The sequence below is a fragment of the Bos mutus genome, chromosome 7, assembly GCF_027580195.1.
Source record: "Bos mutus isolate GX-2022 chromosome 7, NWIPB_WYAK_1.1, whole genome shotgun sequence".
In the NCBI taxonomy this organism is placed as follows: Eukaryota; Metazoa; Chordata; class Mammalia; order Artiodactyla; family Bovidae; genus Bos; species Bos mutus.
The window spans coordinates 99,006,617-99,028,720 of record NC_091623.1 but is presented as its reverse complement, the minus strand read 5'-3'; the positions used below and the strand labels follow the sequence as shown (position 1 = coordinate 99,028,720).

Below are 22,104 nucleotides of genomic sequence, written 5' to 3'. Positions count from 1 at the left end.
CAAAGAAATAGAGGAAAACAACAGAATGGGAAAGATTAGAGATCTCTTCAAGAAAATTAGAGATACCAAGGGAACATTTTATGTAAAGATGGGCTCAATCAAGGACAGAAATGGTAGGGACCTAACAGAAGCAGAAGATATTAAGAAGAGGTGGCAAGAATACACAGGAGAACTATACAAAAAAGAGCTTCACAACCCAGATAATCATGATGGTGTGATCACTGACCTAGAGCCAGACATCCTGGAATGTGAGGTCAAGTGGGCCTTAGAAAGCATCATTATGAACAAAGTTAGTGGAGGTGATGGAATTCAAGTTGAGCTATTTCAACCTGAAAGATGATGCTGTGAAAGTGTTGCACTCAATATGCCAGCAAATTTGGAAAATTCAGCAGTGGCCACAGGACTGGAAAAGGTCAGTTTTCATTCCAATCCCAAAGAAAGGCAATGCCAAAGAATGCTCAAACTACTGCACAATTGCACTCATCTCACACACTAGTAAAGTAATGCTCAAAATTCTCCAAGCCAGGCTTCAGTAATATGTGAACCATGAACTCTCAGATGTTCAAGCTGGTTTTAGAAAAGGCAGAGGAGCCAGAGATTAAATTGCCAACATCTGACGGATCATCGAAAAAGCAAGAGAGTTCCAGAAGAATATCTATTTTTGCTTTATTGACTATGCCAAAGCCTTTGACTGTGTGGATCACAATAAACTGTGGAAAATTCTGAAAGAGATGTGAATACCAGAACACCTGACCTGCCTCTTGAGAAACCTGTATGCAGGTCAGGAAGCAACAGTTAGAACTGGACATGAAACAACAGACTGGTTCCAAATAGGAAAAGGAGTACGTCAAGGCTGTATATTGTCACCCTTCTTATTTAACTTCTATGCAGAGTACATCATGAGAAACCCTGGGCTGGAAGAAGCACAAGCTGGAATCAAGATTGCCAGGAGAAATATCAATAATCTCAGATATGCAGATGACACTACCCTTATGGCAGAAAGTGAAGAGTAATTAAAAAGCCTGTTGATGAAAGTGAAAGAGGAGAGTGAAAAAGTTGGCTTAAAGCTCAACATTCAGAAAACGAAGATCATGGCATCTGGTCCCATCACTTCATGGGAAATAGATGGATAAACCGTGGCAGACTTTATTTTGGGGGCTCCAAAATCACTGCAGATGGTGACTGCAGCCATGAAATTAAAAGACGCTTACTCCTTGGAAGGAAAGTTATGACCAACCTAGATAGCATATTTAAAAGCAGAGACATTATTTTGCCAACAAAGGTCCGTCTAGTCAAGGCTATGGTTTTTCCTGTGGTCATGTATGGATGTGAGAGTTGGACTGTGAAGAAAGCTGAGAGCTAAAGAATTGATGCTTTTGAACTGTGGTGTTGGAGAAGACTCTTGAGAGTCCCTTGGACAGCAAGGAGGTCCAAACAGTCCATCCTAAAGGAGATTAGTCCTGGGTGTTCATTGGAAGGACTGATGCTAAAGCTGAAACTCCAATACTTTGGCCACCGTATGCAAAGAGTTGACTCATTGGAAAAGACCCTGATGCTGGAGGGATTGGGGGCAGGAGGAGAAGGGGACGACAGAGGATGAGATGGCTGGATGGCATCACCGACTTGATGGACATGAGTTTGAGTGAACTCCGGGAGTTGGTGATGGACAGGGAAGCCTGGCGTGCTGTGATTCATGGGGTCGCAAAGAGTTGGACAAGACTGAGTGACTGAACTGAACTGAACTAATAGACTCCAGGTGAGGGGAGTTATTTCCTTCTTGGTACCCCTTGCTTTGGACAACTTATTGTACTCCAGCTGGTATAGTTTTGTAAGGAACTGGGTTGCTCTCATGGAACAATAGCCACAAATGCTGGACAGACTGACAGGTCTTCTGAGTCATCAAGAAGCGATACCTTTTCAAATAGTTCAGAAAATCAAACAGCTCACTCTAAGCCCATAAATTTTCAAATACTTCACCTGTTGAAAAGAGAGGAAGTGGCTTATTATTCAGCAGGGAATGAGACTGGAGGGAATGCCTTTTCTTTCTGTTACCAGTCTCTTACGCCTTTAGCTCATTTGCAAGTTCATGAATAAAGTCAAAATAGTGTTTGATATGGAATTAGGAAGCCTTTTAATTCCAGTCCTCACTTTTACCCAAAGTGAGGGAGATTAAATTCCTAAATTACTAATGAGGTGAGGCATACTGGGAAATGAAAAAAGGGAACAAAAAGAAGGTAGACCAATTAAACTGTACTAATGAAGTGTATTGCTTCACAGAGGATATTTAAGATACTGAAAATACTCTGTATAATCCTATAATGGTGGAAATAGGCATTATACATTTTATACATTTGTCCAAACCCATAGAATGTACACTATCAAGAGTGAGCCCTAATACATGTATATATATGGCTGAGTCCCTTTGCTGTCCACCTGAAACTATATTGCAATATAAAATTAAAAGTTTTTTTAAAAAAAATACAAAAGTGAACCTGAATGAAGATATAATTAAACAATATAAAAGGAAGGAATTTCTGAGCTATAAGGTGTTAGGAAGAAGCCAGTCACTCTTCTTGGTGAAGACTGGTATTGTGTGCCTCAGCTCCTGTCTTTATCAGGTATTATATATTCACCTACAAGTCTAGCTCGTCACATTTCAAAATCTCAAACAAGTATGTGAGGTTTGGAGAAGAAGAGAGGGAAGCTCTGACACAATTTTTTTTTTTTTTTTTTTCCCTCTAGATGAATGACTATATGCAATTTTTAAATTAAAGTTAGTCCTTAAAAAATACAATTTGTTGTCATCTGGGCGAGGTTGCATTGTAAGATGCCACTGCTGTGAGGGTGACTGGCTGCGGCACCAGGCCAAATCCATTGTGGGTGTGGAGACATCCAGAATAATAAAGTATCACTCCACCCTGTTGTCTTGTCACCTAATTAACTGGTGTGCTCTGAAAACAACTCTTGGGAGTCAAAATAATCTCTCATCTTTGACTTGTGATGCAATGGGAAAATGGCAGCCTACTTAGGGCGGAAATGAAGAACATCCTCTGACGTTGGTTTTCTGGGAAGGGAGGCAAGAGGAGAGAAATGGGCACTGTAATTCCCATGGAAGTTCACTCTTGATTCCTTGCCCACTTGGCCTAGGCTTCTGAGCTCAGCAGAAGGTGCTTGCATAACCCAAACAGCTTGGCCCCAGGCCTCTTCTCCAGGGGTGGAAAAAATTAATATCATCTTAGGGCCAAATAAATGCCTTTGTCAGAGTTCAGTTTTTCCTTTCATTTCTCATGGAAGTAAACAGTGAGAGTAGATATGAGGTGAATCCTCTCACCAAAGGAAAAAATACTGAAAACCTTTCAGGTCAGATCCTAACAAGAAAACACACAGCCCTCTTGAGTCTCCAGTCTTTGCAAGAGTTCAATACCCAAAGAACTAGGTGTATTGATATATAAATTTATGAATAGTCACAAATGTGTCATAGTCTTTGAGCAGGAATGGGTCATAGTATATTCTACTATATTAAAATATCTTCATTTTATCAGTAAGGGGAAGCCATAGATTCAAGGACAAATAGCTAGAGACTAGGAGAGCTGAAACCTCATTTCACTTCTCCTGACTCCTAGCTTCATGTAATTTTTCCCAATCACAACTTTTTCACTCACTCATTCATTGCCTGATTTGAGGATTGACTATTCAACACCCTGTATGTCAGGGAATAAACTCAGACTCATAATGGGATTTGACTGCTCATTTACATTTTAAATAGTTTTAATTTAAGTAGAGGCAGTTTTGCCCCCCGGGGGACACTTAGCAATGTATGGAGGTGTTTTTGTTTATCACAATTTGGGATATTCTATGGCCCCTATCAGAAAGTGACTGGGAATGCTGTTAAACATTCTGAAAGGCACAACTCTCCCCACCCAAAGAATTATCCAATCTAAAATGCCAATAGAGATGTTCAGAGACTATACTCTAGAGCTATTAACCAGAACTAACTACAAAGCTTCATTGATTATCTTGGTGATTATACAGTTGATTCTAGAACAAGGAATTTGGCTATATTCCACAGGGAGTATAATATACTGATAGAAAAGTCAAGTGATACTTATTTTTGAATGTTTTACAGGATTGGCCAATTTCTTATTTCTGATTTTAAAAATAAAATCCTCCCCTGAGTACAGAATATATGAACAAATCTTAAATCCATCAATAACACATTTTTGAGAGAAAGAACCATTAAAAAACATATAGAATACTGGACATTTTACTTAGGTCTTCTGTTTCCTCCAAGCTTTCCAATCATTACTTTTTCAAAAGCATCTCCAGAGCTGAACTTCTTGTAGATCTAATGTCAAGATCCTTTCCTTCCAAGGATCTTTCATGAGTGACTTTTCACCTTTGATGAAACTTCACCAAGTTACTTACCTAGGGATTCACAGCTGGTCACATACAGAGGTTTATTTGTATTTCTGATCCTTTTCACTGTTAAAGCCATGGTTTACCTTATATTTGCATTCCAAAGGATGCTTTCCTCACTTCCATTCTTTCTGCTTCTTCAGAATTTTCCTAAGTGTTTTCTGTTCTTACTTTGGAGGTGGCAACATTTCTGTCTTTGCTATATGTAATTCAATGTTTAAACAACAGAATTTGTTCAAATATAATCTTGAATATAACGATGCAAGTGAAAAAGTGAAAATGTTAGTCAGTCGTGTCTGACTCACTGCAACCCCATGGACTGCAGTCCGCCTGACTCCTCTGTCCATGGAATTCTCCAGGCAAGAATATTGGAGTGGGTTGCTAGTCCCTTCTCCAGGGAATCTTCTGAATTCAGGGATTCAACCCGGGTCTCCTGCAGGTAAACTGCAGGTAAATTCTTTACTGTCTGAGTCAACAGAGAAGCCTGAATATAACCATAACATACATAATAAATAAAAGTGTTTTGTTTCCAAACAGAGATGGGAGGACTAGTACACTTCACCTAGCCTCCCCCTACATTACAAGTACAGTTGTTCAGTCATTAAGTCCTGTCTAACTCTGCAACCCCATGAACAGCAGCACACCAGGGTTCTTTGTCCTTCACTATCTCCCAGACTTGCTGAAACTCTTATCCATCGAGTCAGTGATGCCATCCAACCATCTCATCCTCTGTTGCTCCCTTCTCCTCTTGTCCACAGTCTTTCCTGGCACCAGAGTCTTTTCCAATGAGTCAGCTCTTCACATCAGGCAGCCAAGTACAAAGATCATAACTTTTCAAATCATTTGTACACATCTAGCATTTAGGATGGGGTACCTGCCAAGACTTATATACTTTATTGATCAAAATGAAAGAAGAAAAAGATATAAACTGTTTGAAAATCACAACAATGTCAAGTGTGTACTTTTCTCCCTATTTTCCTCCTTTATCTCAGTTGCTCAGAGGTATGCTAAATACTCCTGTTATGAAGAACTGTATTTTTCTTCATTGAATGCATGATTCAGATTAGCCATCCCTTCTCTTCATTTTTAAAGATGTCTTCTCATTTCCCATTATATCAAAACTGTTCTTTCACTGTACTTGCTTCAGCAGCACACATAGTGAAACTATTCATTCACTGATTTGCTGAGTCATTACTGAACATCAATTTCAAAGTTGGTGGAAGTTACTGAAGATGAATCAGATACAAGTCTTGCCTTCGAGGATCTTATAATAGGGTAGGCAAGGCGTATGCCCAATGTAGCTCTATTTTGAAATAAAAAGTGTTAATTGCCAAACAATATAATGGCATGGGAATTTAGAATGAAAAATTGTACTATCAGCTGAAATATGAAGAAAAAGTTTATAAGAGACATGAAATCTGGAAAAAAAAAAGCCTTGAGAAATGAAATGAACCTTGAGAAATGGTGTCAACATAGAGATATGTGGGGTAAGACTCAGGATATGTATATCTGGAGGAACAGTGATATCACAGAGTTTAATTTGACTGTAACAAAAGGTGAATGAAATAACAACAAATACAATTAGAAAAGATATTAGGTGCTCACTTCGGCAGCACATATACTAAAATTGGAATGATACAGAGATTAGCATGGCCCCTGTGCAAGGATGACATGCAAATTAGTCAGGAGTTCCATATAAAAAAGCAAGAAAAGGATATTGGGACCACAATGTAAAGGACGCGATACCTGGATCTCAGGACTCATTCAGCTTTATCTCCCATGGCTTCTTCTACCTGATATTTTTTAGTATCAAATATTTTATAGGAAGTCTGAATACCAGATTAATGCTCTATTAAAAGAAACATCTTTGTTACTTATTCTGCTTTAAATATTTGCTGAGTATGGACAACTTTTGGCATGCCAAATTGAAGAGCAATATGATATACCTTTATAAGTTAGGGACTATCATAAATGGAAACTGTTCTCACTTACACATAATCAATAAGGAAATATTATTTTAATACTTGGCCAAAGTTAGAACAAATGACATTTGAAGTGGACTTGAAAAAGATATTTTACTGGAAATGAGCTAAGTTTTATGAGTAATATTTGGAAAAAAAGTAAAATGAAAAATTATCAAAGTTGTTTGAAAATAATATTACAAGCTGTGGTTTTAAAATATATTTAAGAGAAGTGAAAGTCACTCAGTTGTGTCCAAGTCTTTGGGACCCCATGGAGTATACAGTCCACGGAATTTTCCAGGCCAGAATACTGGAGTTGGTCACCTTTCCCTTCCCCAGGGGTTCTTCCCAAACTAGGGTTCAAACCCAGGTCTCCCGCATTGCAGGTAGAGTCTTTACCAGCTGTCACAAGGGAATCCCAAGAATACTGGAGTGGGTAGCCTATCCCTTCTCCACAGGATTTTCCCAACCCAGGAATCAAACCGGGGTCTCCTACATTACAGTCAGATTCTTTACCAACTGAGATCTCTGTATTCTATCTTTACCTCTTTCTATCTATCTATCCCAATATTCAGTCATGATAGCAATTACTGTGGCAAATGCCATAACAGATTGGTGGTGCTAAGAAAAAGTGTTGCCATGTGATAATTTCCCTTAACAATGCTGATTACCATGCCAAACATACCTGCTTTAGGAGAAATGTTGGAACATTGACTAATTACAAGTCATCTGGCCTTGGACAAGTTACATCGTCCTCTCAGAACAAAGATTATTCATTTATGCCACAGAGAGACTAGACCAAATGTCTTCTAATTTCAAATAATAACAATAATAGTAATTTTGTCTTCCATGATGCATTACCTGTCTATGAGGAAACTGCCCTGCCCAATTCATCTGAGGAAAAAGCAGCCCTAGGCCATTTTTTGAGTATGGGACGACAAGGGCACCGACTGGACAAAGTGGACATATGGTCCCAGGGCAGTCAATCCATAGGTTGAGAATACTTGGCTCTGAATAAGAGAGGCAATGGATGCTATTTTAGCTAAATAACCCTCTATTTTAGCTAAATTTTCCTGATGGAATTTGAGTGGTACAATATGGAGAAAATCAAAATACTGACAAACAAAAAAATAAATAAGACATAAAAAAGTAGCTTAAAGCTAGGATAATAGTGAAGTCAGAAGAACTAATGAAGGGCTGCAGAAAGGAAATCTGTTGTTCCCAGAAGTAAAGGCAGGACAGCGGTTCTAAGTATTGCAACAGAACTGTATATCTGTATATCAACAGAACTCTTGAAAAAATATGAAACTCAAAATTGTAAAATTACTAATCACCAAAACATGTCTAGAGCAGTTCAACACACTTGAATTTTACCTTGGTGACTATGCATTGATTGTAATGTAATATCAAAACCTTAAAAAATAAAACTCTGGTACCTCAGCTTTGAAGGTCCCTTAAGTATACTGTCAGTTTTCCTGTTGGATCATTTATTTGAACTGCTTTCAGTCTTCAACCAAAGCCTTTTGAGGGTTCCCCTAGTGTCCTTCTTTCTTCTTTTTTATTCAACTTCAGTAGAAACTACGTAACTTCAGATTCACCCTCTTAAAAAGCTTCAGTGTACTGTACAGTATTAACTATAAGCACAAAGCTGTACAGCTGATCTCTAAGATTTTTCATCTTGCATCCCTAAAGCTCGAAACTGATTAAACAACTGCTTCCCATTTACCCCTCCCCCTAGCCCCTGGAACCCATCCTTCTACTTCCCATTTCAATGAGTTTGACTACTGTGGATAAAGTGGAATCATGGAACATTTGTCCATCTGTGTCTGTCTTGTTTCACTTAGCATAGCATCATCAAGGTTCATCTATGTTGTAGCATGTGATAGGACTTCCTTCTTTTCTGTGGCTGAATAACATCCCATTGTGTGTGTATACCACATTTTCCACCTATTATCCTTCTTTCTTATTGGCACATGTTATCCTCACAATATGTTCCCATTACTAGAGGTAGCTTGGGTAAAACTTCTCCTGACATCTATGTTCTCCTAGAGAACTATGTTTTTCACCTGTCATCTTATTTAATGTTCCCCATGGCAATCCACTCCAGTACTCTTGCCTGGAAAATCCCATGGACGGAGGATCCTGATAGGCTACAGTCTATGGGGTCGCAAAGAGTCGGACACAACTGAGCAACTTCACAAGCAAGCAAGCAATAGACCTATGAATTGTTTTTTCTCCATTATAAAATTAGAAACTAAGGCCAAGAATCTTAACCTAAATCATAAAACTAGAGAGTGGCACAGACTGGATTCAAACCTAGAGACGTGTGACCACAGAGGCCATGCTATTGTGCTGCCTTCCAGATTTGAAACACCAACAGTGGGAACGTAAACGGGTGAAGCCTATGGAGAACAGTATAGAGGTTCTTAAAAAAAACTGAACACAGAGCTACCATATGATCCAGAAATCCCACTCCTAGGGACATACTTGGAGAAGACTGTAATTCAAGAAAATACATGACCCCAATGTTCACAGCATTACTTACAATAGCCAAGACATGGAAACCCAAATGTTCATAACTGAAGGATAGACAAAGGTGTGATTCATATAAACAATGCAATACATACTCTCAAGAATGAAATAATGCCATTTGCAGCAACATGGATGCAACTAGAGATTATTATACCAAGTGCAGTAAGTCAGATAAAGAATGACCATATGATGCCACTTATATGTAGAATCTAAAATATTGTACAAATGAACTTATTTATGAAACAAATAGACCCACAGACATAGAAAGCAAACTTATGGTTACCAAAGGGGATAGGGGGTGGGGAGGGACAAATTAGGAGTCTAAGATTAGCAAATATAAACTACTTTATGTAAAACAGATAAACAATAAGGTCTTACTAGTCCTATAGCACTTGAAACTATATTCAATACCCTGTAATAGACCATAATGGAAAATGATATAAAAATAATATATTTATACATGTATGGAGAAGGCAATGGGAACCCACTCCAGTACTCTTGCCTGGAAAATCCCATGGGCGGAGGAGCCTCATAGGCTCCAGTCCATGGGGTCGCTAAGAGTCGGACACGACTGAGCGACTTCACTTTCACTTTTCACTTTCATGCATTGGAGAAGGAAATGGCAACCCACTCCAGTGTTCTTGCCTGGAGAATCCCAGGGACGGGGGAGCCTGGTAGGCTGCCATCTATGGGGTTGCACAGAGTCTGACACGACTGAGGTGACTTAGCAGCAGCAGCAGCAGCATACATATATAACTGAATTACTTTGCTGTACACCAGAAACTAATACAGTATCATAAATCAACTATATTTTAATCAAAAAAAGATTTTTGACGCCAGCATGTTGTAATCACACACTGATTTGCTGAAAATAATAGCATAATATTTTTCAAAATATTTTCATATCTTTAGTTCATTGAATAATAAAACTGTTTTATGTTCCTATGTGGGAGATAAATGAGAAAGGTAATAACATTCTCATTTTACAGATGAGGAAACCTAATATTCCACCAAATCTAGAGACTGTATAAAGCAAACTAATTCAGAGGACATGACATATGCTTTAGAGCCAACCTTCTCCACATACCAGGTATATTCTATGGCATGTCTTCAGAAGAGGAGAAATAATGACATTGATCTCACAAAATAATGTGAGGATTAAAGTTAAATGAAATCTAGCTCAATAATTGGCAAATAAAAGATGTCCAATAAATGACTGTTCTCTTCCTCTTCCATTCCAGATCCCACCCAATTCTTTTTAAGAATTAAATCACAGTGTCCTTAATAGCCACCAAACTCTCCAAGGTCAAATCATAATGTGAAATGCATGGAGTATGATTCATCATATAGGATTTCCTTAGATTTAAAGAATGTCATTTTATCCAGGACTACTCATGTCTATTTATGTGCACTTGCTAATTTATTTCTACCGCACCTTCTTCTAAAAAGTATTTGAGGCCAACAACTCAAGTTCTAAATCAAATTTCCTGAATATAAACAGGATCCTCTGTCCATGGGATTTCCCAGGCAAGAATACTGGAGTGGGTTGCCATTGCCTTCTCCAAACATAAACATAAGACAGCTTATTCTTTCTGAGGTCTTCCAAGGCAACAATTGCCTACAGAAAAGGAAAGAAGTGCTAAGATACAAAGATCTGAAAGCCACATACATTTAGAAATGAGCACTGATTTCATCTGTGAGATAGTGGAGGAGCCTGACAGGCTACAGTCCATGGGGTTGCAAAGAATCAGACATGACTTAGCAACTGAAAAATAACAACTGATTTCATCATCAAAAACAACTTCATCCTAAAAATCTGCGGTTTCTGAGCCCTAATTTCCACATTGGTGAAATAAGGAACGGGAATTAGCGGATCCTTCATTTTCTTCTCAATTTTATGATGTAACATTGTCATGTGGGAAGAGCATCAATCAGAATTCAAGTGGAGGAGAGTTCCAGCTGGTAAAAAGAGCCTCCCTTCTCCAACTGGCCTCAGAGCACACTCCCTCCTCTGACCTCCTCTAGCATATACATACTGACTTGCTCACCCATTTGACACATTATTTTAATGATTAAGTTATAATTTGCTTTTGTTTTTAAAGCTGTATATCTAACAGAACAAAGTCAATACCTTATACATTTTCATAACCAAAATACCTAATAAAATATCAAATAACAGTGAATACTTGCTGATAAGGGAAACCTTTTTTTCTCCCCAAATTAAAAAATTTAAATTCCTTGAATCTGCTTACAATTATGAATGTTTCCTGGTCCACACAGACAATTTTCTGTCATTTTAATGGTCTCAGACATTGTAACAATAAAACACTTTTACCTTAATTATTATATTTGATGCTTCCAATAATCTTAGATCATGCACAGTTTTGTTTGATCTACATTTTTATAACATTTTATAACCAGGGATGCATGCCAAGTGAAGATCAATAGATAGATTAGGTTTTGGGGTCTAAACCCAACATTACCAGCCATGAAAGCTTCAGAAAATTACTTAAAATTTCTGAGCCATGGTTGAGATTAAAGTATTTCATAGAATTATCATGAGGATTATTTAGAAAATATTTGAAAATTCCTTGGACTTTGTAGGTGCTTAATAAATGATAGCTATTCAGTTCAGTTCAGTCGCTCAGTCGTGTCCGACTCTTTGCGACCCCATGAATCGCAGCACGCCAACCCCTCCCTGTCCATCACCAATTCTCGGAGTTCACTGAGACTCACGTCCATTGAGTCCGTGATGCCATCCAACCATCTCATCCTCTGTCGTTCCCTTCTCCTCTTGCCCCCAATCCCTCCCAGCATCAGAGTCTTTTCCAATGAGTCAACCCTTCGCATGAGGTGGCCAAAGTACTGGAGTTTCAGCTTTAGCATCATTCCTTCCAAAGAAATCCCAGGGCTGATCTCCTTCAGAATGGACTGGTTGGATCTCCTTGCAGTCCAAGGGACTCTCAAGAGTCTTCTCCAACACCACAGCTCAAAAGCATCAATTCTTCGGCGCTCAGCCTTCTTCACAGTCCAACTCTCACATCCATACATGAACACAGGAAAAACCATAGCCTTGACTAGACAGACCTTAGTTGGCAAAGTAATGTCTCTGCTGTCAAATATGCTATCTAGGTTGGTCATAACTTTCCTTCCAAGGAGTAAGCGTCTTTTAATTTCATGGCTGCAGTCACCATCTGCAGTGATTTTGGAGCCCCCCAAAATAAAGTCTGACACTGTTTCTACTGTTTCTCCATCTATTTCCCATGAAGTGATGGGATTGGATGCCATGGTCTTCGTTTCTGAATGTTGAGCTTTAAGCCAACTTTTTCACTCTCCACTTTCACTTTCATCAAGAGGCTTTTTAGTTCCTCTTCACTTTCTGCCATAAGGGTGGTGTCATCTGCATATCTGAGGTTATTGATATTTCTCCTGGCAATCTTGATTCCAGCTTGTGCTTCTTCCAGCCCAGCATTTCTCATGATGTACTCTGCATAGAAGTTAAATAAGCAGGGTGACAATATACAGCCTTGACGTACTCCTTTTCCTATTTGGAACCAGTCTGTTGTTCCATGTCCAGTTCTAACTGTTGCTTCCTGACCTGCATACAGATTTCTCAAGAGGCATGTCAGGTGTTCTGGTATTCCCATCTCTTTCAGAATTTTCCACAGTTTATTTTGATCCACACAGTCAAAGGCTATGGCATAGTCAATAAAGCAGAAATAGATGTTTTTCTGGAACTCTCTTGCTTTTTCCATGATCCAGCGGATGTTGCTATTAGTTCCATTAAAATAAAGGTATTGAAAAAATTAAGGTATTGGGAAGGAAAACATAAAACCATGTTTATTCAGAAATGATGTGATTGTCTACACAGGAAGTTCAAAAGAACCTTAAAAAGATTCCTGGAACTAATAAGCAATCATGACAAGATTCTTCCAAACTTGATCCATAGATTCAATGTAATTCCAATCAAAATTTCAACAAGTTATTTTGTGGATATTGACAAACTGATTCTAAAATTTATATAAAGAGGTAAAAACACAGAATAGTCAATACTCAGTTGAAGACATAAAATAAAGTTAAAAGAATGATGTTACCTGACTTTAAGACTTACAAAGCTACAGTAATCAAGACAATGTGGTATTGGCTAGAAGACATACAGATCAACGAAATAGAATAGAGGGCCCAGAAATACACACACATAAATATAGTCAACTTATCTTTGACAAAAGGAGAAAAAGGCAGTAAAATGAAACAAACATAGTCTTTTAAATATATAATGTTGGAACAAGTGAACATCCACATGCAAAAAATAAATAAATAAGATGGACTTTACACCCTTCACAAAGATTAACTCAATAGAAACATTACCTCAAAATGTAAAATACAAAACTATAAAACTCCTAGAAGACAACACTGGAGAAAACCTAGATAACTTTGGGTACAGTGATGACTTCTTAGACATAACACCAAAGGAATGATCCATGAAAGAAATAATTCATAAGCTGTAGATAATCAAAATTTACCTGAATCTTCCCCTTAATTTTATTGAGATTCTAAAAGCTCTAAAATATTAAGTCCTAATTAAAAATTAAAAAAAAATTCCATCCTCAAAAGTCTTCCAATGACTCCTTCAAGCTTCAAAATATTCCTATTCATCTCTGTTTTGTAAAATTTACATAATTTGGCTATCACTTACTTATTGGAATATATGTGAATCTATGTGAGATCTTGGACTTTGATCACACCTTGGCTTATGAATATATCTGCTATTTCTCTTTTTGTTACTGTATGAAGAGTAAGAATTTTAAGCTAGATACAAATTGAGTTTGAATCCAGGTTCTGCCTCTTCATACCCATGGGACTCTACACATTTCATTTAACCTAGCTTCATCTGTGAAAAGGTGATGGTAATATAAGGATTGCTGATAATACCCATAGTGCTTATAACTCAGGACTTGACATATAGTAGGCACTCACGTAGGGCTTCCTAGGGGGCACTAATGGTAAAGAACCTGCCTGCCAATGCAGGAGACATTAAAGTCACAGATTCAATCCCGGGGTCAAGGAGATCCCCTGAAGGAGGGCATAGAAACCCACTCCAGTATTCTAGCCTGGAGGATCCATGGACTACAGTCCATAGGATCGCAAAGAGTTGGACATGACCAAAGTGACTTAGCATGCACATACAGACACCTACTAGTTGGAAGGATGGTAATACTGAGGATGATGGGTTTTTGACCACTGAGCAGGTTTTCAGAGAGTAGAGAAAGTCTCTCTCTGAATAAAAACTTCAACTAAGTCCTAAGTTAATCAATACTTATTTATTTAGCTTGCATGTATTTTTCCCTAACTACTAGAATACCTGATATCTAAACCCTATATTCTTTCTCATATAGCTCCTGGAGATGGTGAAGGGCAGGGAAGCCTGATGTGCTGCAGTCTATGGGGTTGCACAGTCAGACATGACTGAGTGACTGAAAGACAAAATTCTATCTCATGCTGTTGTCTTTATGTAAATAAAACATTCACTAATCAGATGTTTTGGAGACTGTTGATGGAAGTTAATGATTAGAAGTATGGATTTTGGAAGGATTGTATCTGCCACCAACAAACTGCTTAAAACTTGGCATGTTACTTTATCTCTCCTTGCCTCAGTTTATTTATACATAAATTCTGAATGGTAAAAGGAGTTCTCATAATTAAATTAACACTTACATAAAGTACTTAGAATAGTTCTTGACAATCAAAAGCTCTCAATTTCAGATAGTATTTGCTTATCATTATTATTTCATTTTTACTTCTCTCTTTAATAACCTTCTCCCCAACTCCCTTTCAAAACATTTAGCATTATGTGGTCAAAGAAAGGGTCCTTTAGTACTTAGTGACTTGAAATAGGATTCAATTTGAGTTCACAAAGGTTAAAAGAAAAACACTGACCATGCCAGTAGAGTTTGTGGAAATCAGCAGAATTTATAGAGTTTAGTGTACTAAACTCTGGTAGAAGTGTGAATTGGAAAAGCGTTTCTAAAGAACATTGCAGGGCAATTTAACTTTGTTATGCCAGTGAAATAATAGAGCAAATGCACTAACCTGAACATATAAGATTGGTAATTGCACACCTTTATATACAAGGAAATATCAACTTCAACCTATACCAAAGGAAAATGGTAAATGGTAAAACAAACTATAGAATATTCACAAGTGTGTGCCTCACTCTCCATTACTATAGCCTATCTCAGTAAACATCTCCAGCTTCAATTCAATTTCTCCTAAAGCATACGATTCCTACCTGACTCCTTTCTATATTATCTTTCGGTAAGTAAAGTCACTCAGTTATGTCCAACTCTTTGCGACCCCATGGACTGTTGCCTACCAGGCTCCTCTGTCCATGGGATTTTCCAGGCAAAAGTACTGGAGTGGATTGCCATTTCCTTCTCTAGGGGATCTTTCTGACCCAGGGATCAAACCCGGGTCTCCCACATTGTAGACAGACGCTTAACCATCTGAGCCACCAATTACTTAAGGAGAAGTAACTAAGGAGAGATAAGGAGGGCTGAGCTAAGGAGAGCTACGGACTTTCGGTAAGTCCCACCAATTCTTCTATTACATACTCTACTCAGTCATTACCAACTGAGCTAAGCCATTATCATCTCTCATATGGACTGCTGGTATAGCCTCCTCATCAGTTTCTTTGCTTCCATGCCAATGAAGTTTTCAGAGTAGTCTGAGATGTCTTAAAAATATAAATAAGATCAATTAAAACATCTTCTTAGAGCTTCTGATTATTCCCTATCACACCTCACATGCAGAGATAGATACAGACTTTCAGCTGTGATCTACAATATGCTAGTGAATCTTTTCAATGTCATCCTGTGCTGTTGTTTCTTCTCGTGTACTATATTCCAGTACCATCAACCCTCTTACTGTTTCTCCAACATGCCAAGCTTGTTCCTACCTTAGAATCTTATACCAGCTTACCCTCTGCCTAGAAAGTCTCTCCCCTAGATTTGTGAGTAGCTGATTTCTTTACAGGGTCAACTTAAATATTTCTTCTCAGATCTTTCTTCACAACCAAATCTAAAGCAGTCCCTCCACCTATTTCATCCCCATTCCCAGACATTTTCATGATACAGTTTACTGTCTTTGTAGAATAATCATATTTGGAATCCTCTTGCTATTAATCTGTGTGCATTACTTGCTCAGTCATGTCTGACTCGTTGTGACCCCATTGATTGTAGCCCACCAGGCTCCTCTGTCAATGGAATTCTCCAGGCAAGAGTACTTGAGTGGGTTGCCATTCTATTCTCCAGAAAATTTTTCCAACCAGGGATCGAACCCAGGCCTTCTACATTGCAGGAAGATTCTTTACTGTCTGATCACCAGGGAAGCCTGTTTACTTCTTTACTATTTTTCTTTTCCTAGGAAGATCCCCTGGAGAAGAGAATGACAACCCACTCCAGTATTCTTGCCTGGGAATCCCCCATTACAGAGGAGCCTGGTGGGCTACAGGTCCTTGGGATCACAAAAAGTCAGATACGACTGAGTGACTAAGTCCAGTCCAGTTGAAAATAGGCTCTATAAAGCGAGGACATTACCTAAGAGAGAACTCTGGATTATTTCTCAGATTTTACTCCATGAAAAGGTATTTCATGATTATTGTTATTATTATTATCATTATCATCATTATTATTGTTTATTGTCTGACTTAAGAATTTTTACATCGTTTTCACTATTTCAGAGCAAAAAAAGAGCATTTCTTTACATAGATCTCATAAACCATATAGCTTCTCCCACTTATTTTTTCTTACACTCCCGTTTATAAAATAGTAAATCCATTAATTTGGTGCTGACGATTTTTATTTTTCCTTAAATCTTCTCATCACTGTTGTATTTTTATAAATTAGAATATTAATATATTACAATAGGACTTGAAAAATCTTTAAAAACCGTGTCAGTCATTTAACCTATCTTATTTCATATAACTATACTTAACAATCTAAAAAGACAGGAAATATTATGTCTGTGAGTAAGAGATAACATTTGTTGACTAAATGGTAAAGAACCTGCCTGCCAATGCAGGAGACATGAGAGACGTGGGTTCAATCCCTGGGTCAGGAAGATCCCCTGGCGGAGGAACTGGCAACCCACTCTAGTATTCTTGCCTGGAGAATTCCATGCACAGAGGAGCCTGGTGGGCTACAGTCCATAGGGTCTCAAAGAGTCGCGCATGACTGAAGTGACTTAGCACAGAACACTGTTAAATTTGTTCTCCTTATGTTAACCAATCTTCAGAACAACTAACAACACATTCTACAGATCAGGAAGCTAAGAAGCAAATAAATTAAGTTGTCCAATATTTTGCAATTATTGTTAATGGCCATGTCAGAATTCAAACCTAATCCATCTGACTCCATATATTCCTTTAACTTCTATAGTATGTTGATTTTAACTTCTATATTAACTTCTTTATTATATTGCTTAACTTCACTTCTTAACTTTTCTTAACTTCTATATTACTTTCATGTATGAAGAAATTTCCTTAGAGTTTGAGGAATTTGAGAGTACATGGCAGAACAGGATTTGAATGAAAAACATGTACTCTATTAATTTATTAAACTATCCTGTCTATTCCAAAGAGATCTGGTGCCTCAGTCAAGATAATGAAATGTTTCATGATGAGAGATGCTGCCAGAGCCCACTTCTTACCTCCCATTCACTGTTTGCTCATTCTCTATTGAAAGTTTTCTTCCTTGTGGGATTGATTAAAAGTCTTGTGGTTGTCCACTACTCACTGTTACATCCACTTTTATCCCAGCACATGTGAACAAATGGGACTGGCATAGAAAAGAAACTTCAGGGAGAATGTGTGGTCTCAGGAGCTAGGATGGCAGATTTGGCTGAAAAGCACCAGCAATAATAGCTGTCCTGGATGGAGCACTATCTGTATTACAAGCACTCTGAGCACTCAGGGTGCCTCATTTGGATCTTCATAATAATCCTATGAGGTAGCTATAATTATCTCCATTCTGAAGTGAGACAACAGAGTTTAAGACTTACCCAAGGTCACCAATACAGTATACTAATGCCTATATATGGAATTTAGAAAGATGATAACGATAACACTGTATGCGAGACAGCAAAAGAGACACAGATGTATAGAACAGTCTTTTGGACTCTGTGGGAGAGGGAGAGGGTGGGATGATTTGGGAGAATGGCATTGAAACATGTATAATATCATATAAGAAACGAATCACCAGTCCAGGTTCGATTTATGATACTGGTTGCTTGGGGCTGGTGCACTGGGATGACCCAGATGGGGGGTACGGGGAGGGAGGTTGGAGGGGGTTTCAGGATGGGGAACATGTGTACACCCGTGGTGCATTCATGTTGATGTATGGCAAAACCAATACAATATTGTAAAGTAATTAGCCTCCAATTAAAATAAATAAATTTAAATTAAAAAAAAAAAGACTTACCCAAGGTCATGCACAGGGGTAGAAGTGAAACACCAGGATTTGAATATGAGTTTCTCTAATGCCATCGACTACTCTTCAACACTACTCATACGAATTCCTAAACAAAACTAGGAGGGAGCAGAGTACTCTGTACCAGAGTCTTATTTTAAGCCTGTTTATAAATGACTTTTTAAATTGAAATATGGAGAGTACAACTTGTAATTCACACAGGGAGAATGCTGGCTAAGGGAGGGCTCAGAAGTCAATGAGGGCATCCTGAGATAGAACAAAGTTTCTGTCCTTACATAACACAGGTGCATAAAATGCTTCCAGCCTAGACATGCAACATTAATGCTGTCACTGGATTATACGTTCATAGCTGTCATTCCCAATATTATTATGGTATCATGGCAACTGATTCAGGTCAGAATTCCTGCATTTTAATTCTTGCCAAACAGTGGAAAGAATGTCTCACTTATTGTCAGAAGTCAAAAACTCCTTAGAGTTCATCTAGCCCAACCTATTCATTGTATAGATTAAGAAATGGAATCCAACTGACGTTAAAATGTACGGTAGCAACTTGGATGAATCACAAAGACAGTGATTCATCTGTGGGGTGACAGAAGCCAGATACAAAAGATGGGGCCACCATGTAAAATTTTACAAGGAAATTTAAGCCTACTGTTTTTAAACACATGATATACAATTTCTTTAATATAAAGTTCCAGACAGATAAAACAAATATGTAGTGAAAGGAATTCAAATAAGGGTAACATCTGTGACTAGGGGGAAGAGACATTTGCTATTAAGAGGCACGAAGAAACCTTTAAGGCAATAAAAAAATGTCTATACTTTGATCTGAATGATGATTACAAAGATATATATATACATAAAATGCCTCAAAATGTGCACTTAAGATTTGCAAATTTTAGTATATGCAACTTCTATCTAAAAAGAAAATGAAAGAAGAAAATAAATGCCTACATATTAAGACGCTTGTCTTAAGTCTTACATCATCCTAAGATGCTCACTCATCTTCCACTGAATAATACCCAGAGACTATTTCTTCATATATTTAGAATTACATTTAGGATTGTATACAAAAAAAAAATTACTCTGTACCACAGGGAAGAAATTTACTCAAGGTCATATAATAAGGAAAAGACTAGGTTTGGATTTTACATTTCATCTCATAATGGCTTAGAAATGCCTGAAATTAAAAGTTTTTAGTGAAGTCCCTGGCAACACTTTTGGAAAACAGTACATAAAACAAAAGTACTGAGTCTCAAGCTAGATAATTCATATTCAAAGGTCAACTTTACCATAATTTGTACAAATTACACAGTCTTTCACATGACAGGCACTCAATTTATTTTGGGGGAGGATCAGTGTGAAAGGCAAATTTGGAAAACTCAGCAGTGGCCACAGGATTGGAAAAGGTCAGTTTTCATTCCAATCCCAAAGAAAGGCAATGCCAAAGAATGCTCAAACTACTGCACAATTGCACTCATCTCACACACTAGTAAAGTAATGCTCAAAATTCTCCAAACCAGGCTTCAGCAATACGTGAACCATAAACTTCCAGATGTTCAAGCTGGTTTTAGAAAAGGCAAAGGAATCAGAGATCAAATTGCCAACATCTGACGGATCATTGAAAAAGCAAGAGAGTTCCAGAAAAACATCTATTTCTGTTTTATTGACTATGCCAAAGCCTTTGACTGTGTGGATCACAATAAACTGTGGAAAATTCTGAAGGAGATGGGAATACCAGACCACCTCACCTGCCTCTTGAGAAACCTGTATGCAGGTCAGGAAGCAACAGTTAGAACTGGACATGGAACAACAGACTGGTTCCAAATAGGAAAAGGTGTACGTCAAGGCTTTATATTGTCACCCTGCTTATTTAACTTCTATGCAGAGTACATCATGAGAAACGCTGGGCTGGAAGAAGCACAAGCTGGAATCAAGATTGCCAGGAGAAATATCAATAACCTCAGATATGCAGATGACACCACCCTTATGGCAGAAAGTGAGGAAGAACTAAAGAGCCTCTTGATGAAAGTGAAAGAGGAGAGTGAAAAAGTTGGCTTAAAGCTCAACATTCAGAAAACTAAGATTATGACATCTGGTCCCATCATTTCATGGCAAATAGATGGGGAAACAGTGGAAACAGTGGCTGACGTTAGTTTTGGGGGCTCCAAAATCACTGCAGATGGTGATTGCAGCCATGGAATTAAAAGACACTTGCTCCTTGGAAGGAAAGTTATGACCTACCTAGACAGTATATTAAAATGCAGAGACATTACATTGCCAACTAAGGCCCGTCTAGTCAAAGCTATAGTTTTTCCAGTAGTTATGTATGGGTGTGAGAGTTGGACCATAAAGCTGAATGCCGAAGAATTGATGCTTTTGAACTGTGGTGTTGGAGAAGACTCTTGAGAGTCCCTTAGACTGCAAAGAGATCAAACCAGTCCATCCTAAAGATCAGTCCTGAATATTCACTGGAAAGACTGATGCTGAAGCTGAATCTCCACACTTTGGCCACCTGATGGGAAGAGCTGACTCATAAGAAAAGACCCTGATGCTGGGAAAGATTGAAGGCTGGAGGAGAAAGGGGTTATAGAAGTTGATATGGTTGGTTGACATCACCAACTCAATGGACATGAATCTGAGCAAGCTCTGGGAGATGGAGAAGCACAGGGAAGCCTGGTGTGCTGTCGTCCACAAGGTCATAAAGAGTTGGACGCACCTGAGCAACTGAGCAACAACACAGAACTCAATAACCAAGAAAACAAAAATCCAGTTGAAAAATGGGCAGAAAACTTAAATAGCCATTTCTTCAAAGAAGAAATGAAAGTGACCAATAGGCACATGAAAAGATGCTCAACACTGCTAATTATTATAGAAATGCAAGTAAAAACTATAATGAGGTACATGGCACACTGGTCAGAATGACCATTGTTAAAGTCTACGAATAACAAATTCTCGAGTGGTTGTTAAGAAAAGGGAATCATCTTACACTATTGTTAGGTAGCAACTCACTGTTACATCCTTTGTAAGTTGGGGCAGCCACTTGGAAAACACTATGAAGGTTTCTCAAAAAAACTAAAAATGGATATCATGTAATCTAGCGATCCTATTCATGGGCATACATCCAGAAAAAAGCTATAATTAAAATCCTACTCAACCACGAAAAATAATGAAATAATGCCATTTGTAGCAACATGGATGCAACTAGAGATTATTATACTAAGTGAAATAAGTCAGGAAGAGAGAGACAAATACCATTTGATATCATTTACATGTGGAATCTAAAATATGACCCTAATGGACATCCCTATGAAACAAACAGACTCACAAACACAGAGAACAGAACTGTGGTTGCCAAGGGGGAACAGGGGTGGGGTCGGGACGCAGTTTATGGTTGGAGTTAGCAGATGTAACCTGTTATATAAAGAATGGATAAATTAGGTCCTACTGCATAGCCCAGGGAACTATATTCAATATCCTGTGATAAACCTTAATGGAAAAGAATATTAAAGGGAATGTGTGTGTGTGTGTGTGAGTGTGTATAACTGAATTGCTTTGCTATGCAGCAGAAATTAACACAACATTGTATATCAACTGTTCTTCAAAAAATAATTATAGTATAAAGTGAAATCATTTATAATAGAATTTTTAAGAAAATCAAACACTTAGGAATAAGTCTTAAAAAAGTTGTGCAAGATCTCTGAACTAAA

At 38.0% G+C, this 22,104-nt stretch overlaps 1 non-coding gene across 1 annotated transcript; it reads left to right on the top strand.

The window, feature by feature from the left end:
- The first annotated feature begins 6,013 nt into the window (after nt 1–6,013).
- Nucleotides 6,014–6,117, top strand: LOC138988661 (U6 spliceosomal RNA). Its single transcript, XR_011464933.1, has one exon. It is a non-coding gene; the product is annotated as a U6 spliceosomal RNA (small nuclear RNA).
- Nucleotides 6,118–22,104: the final 15,987 nt, after the last annotated feature.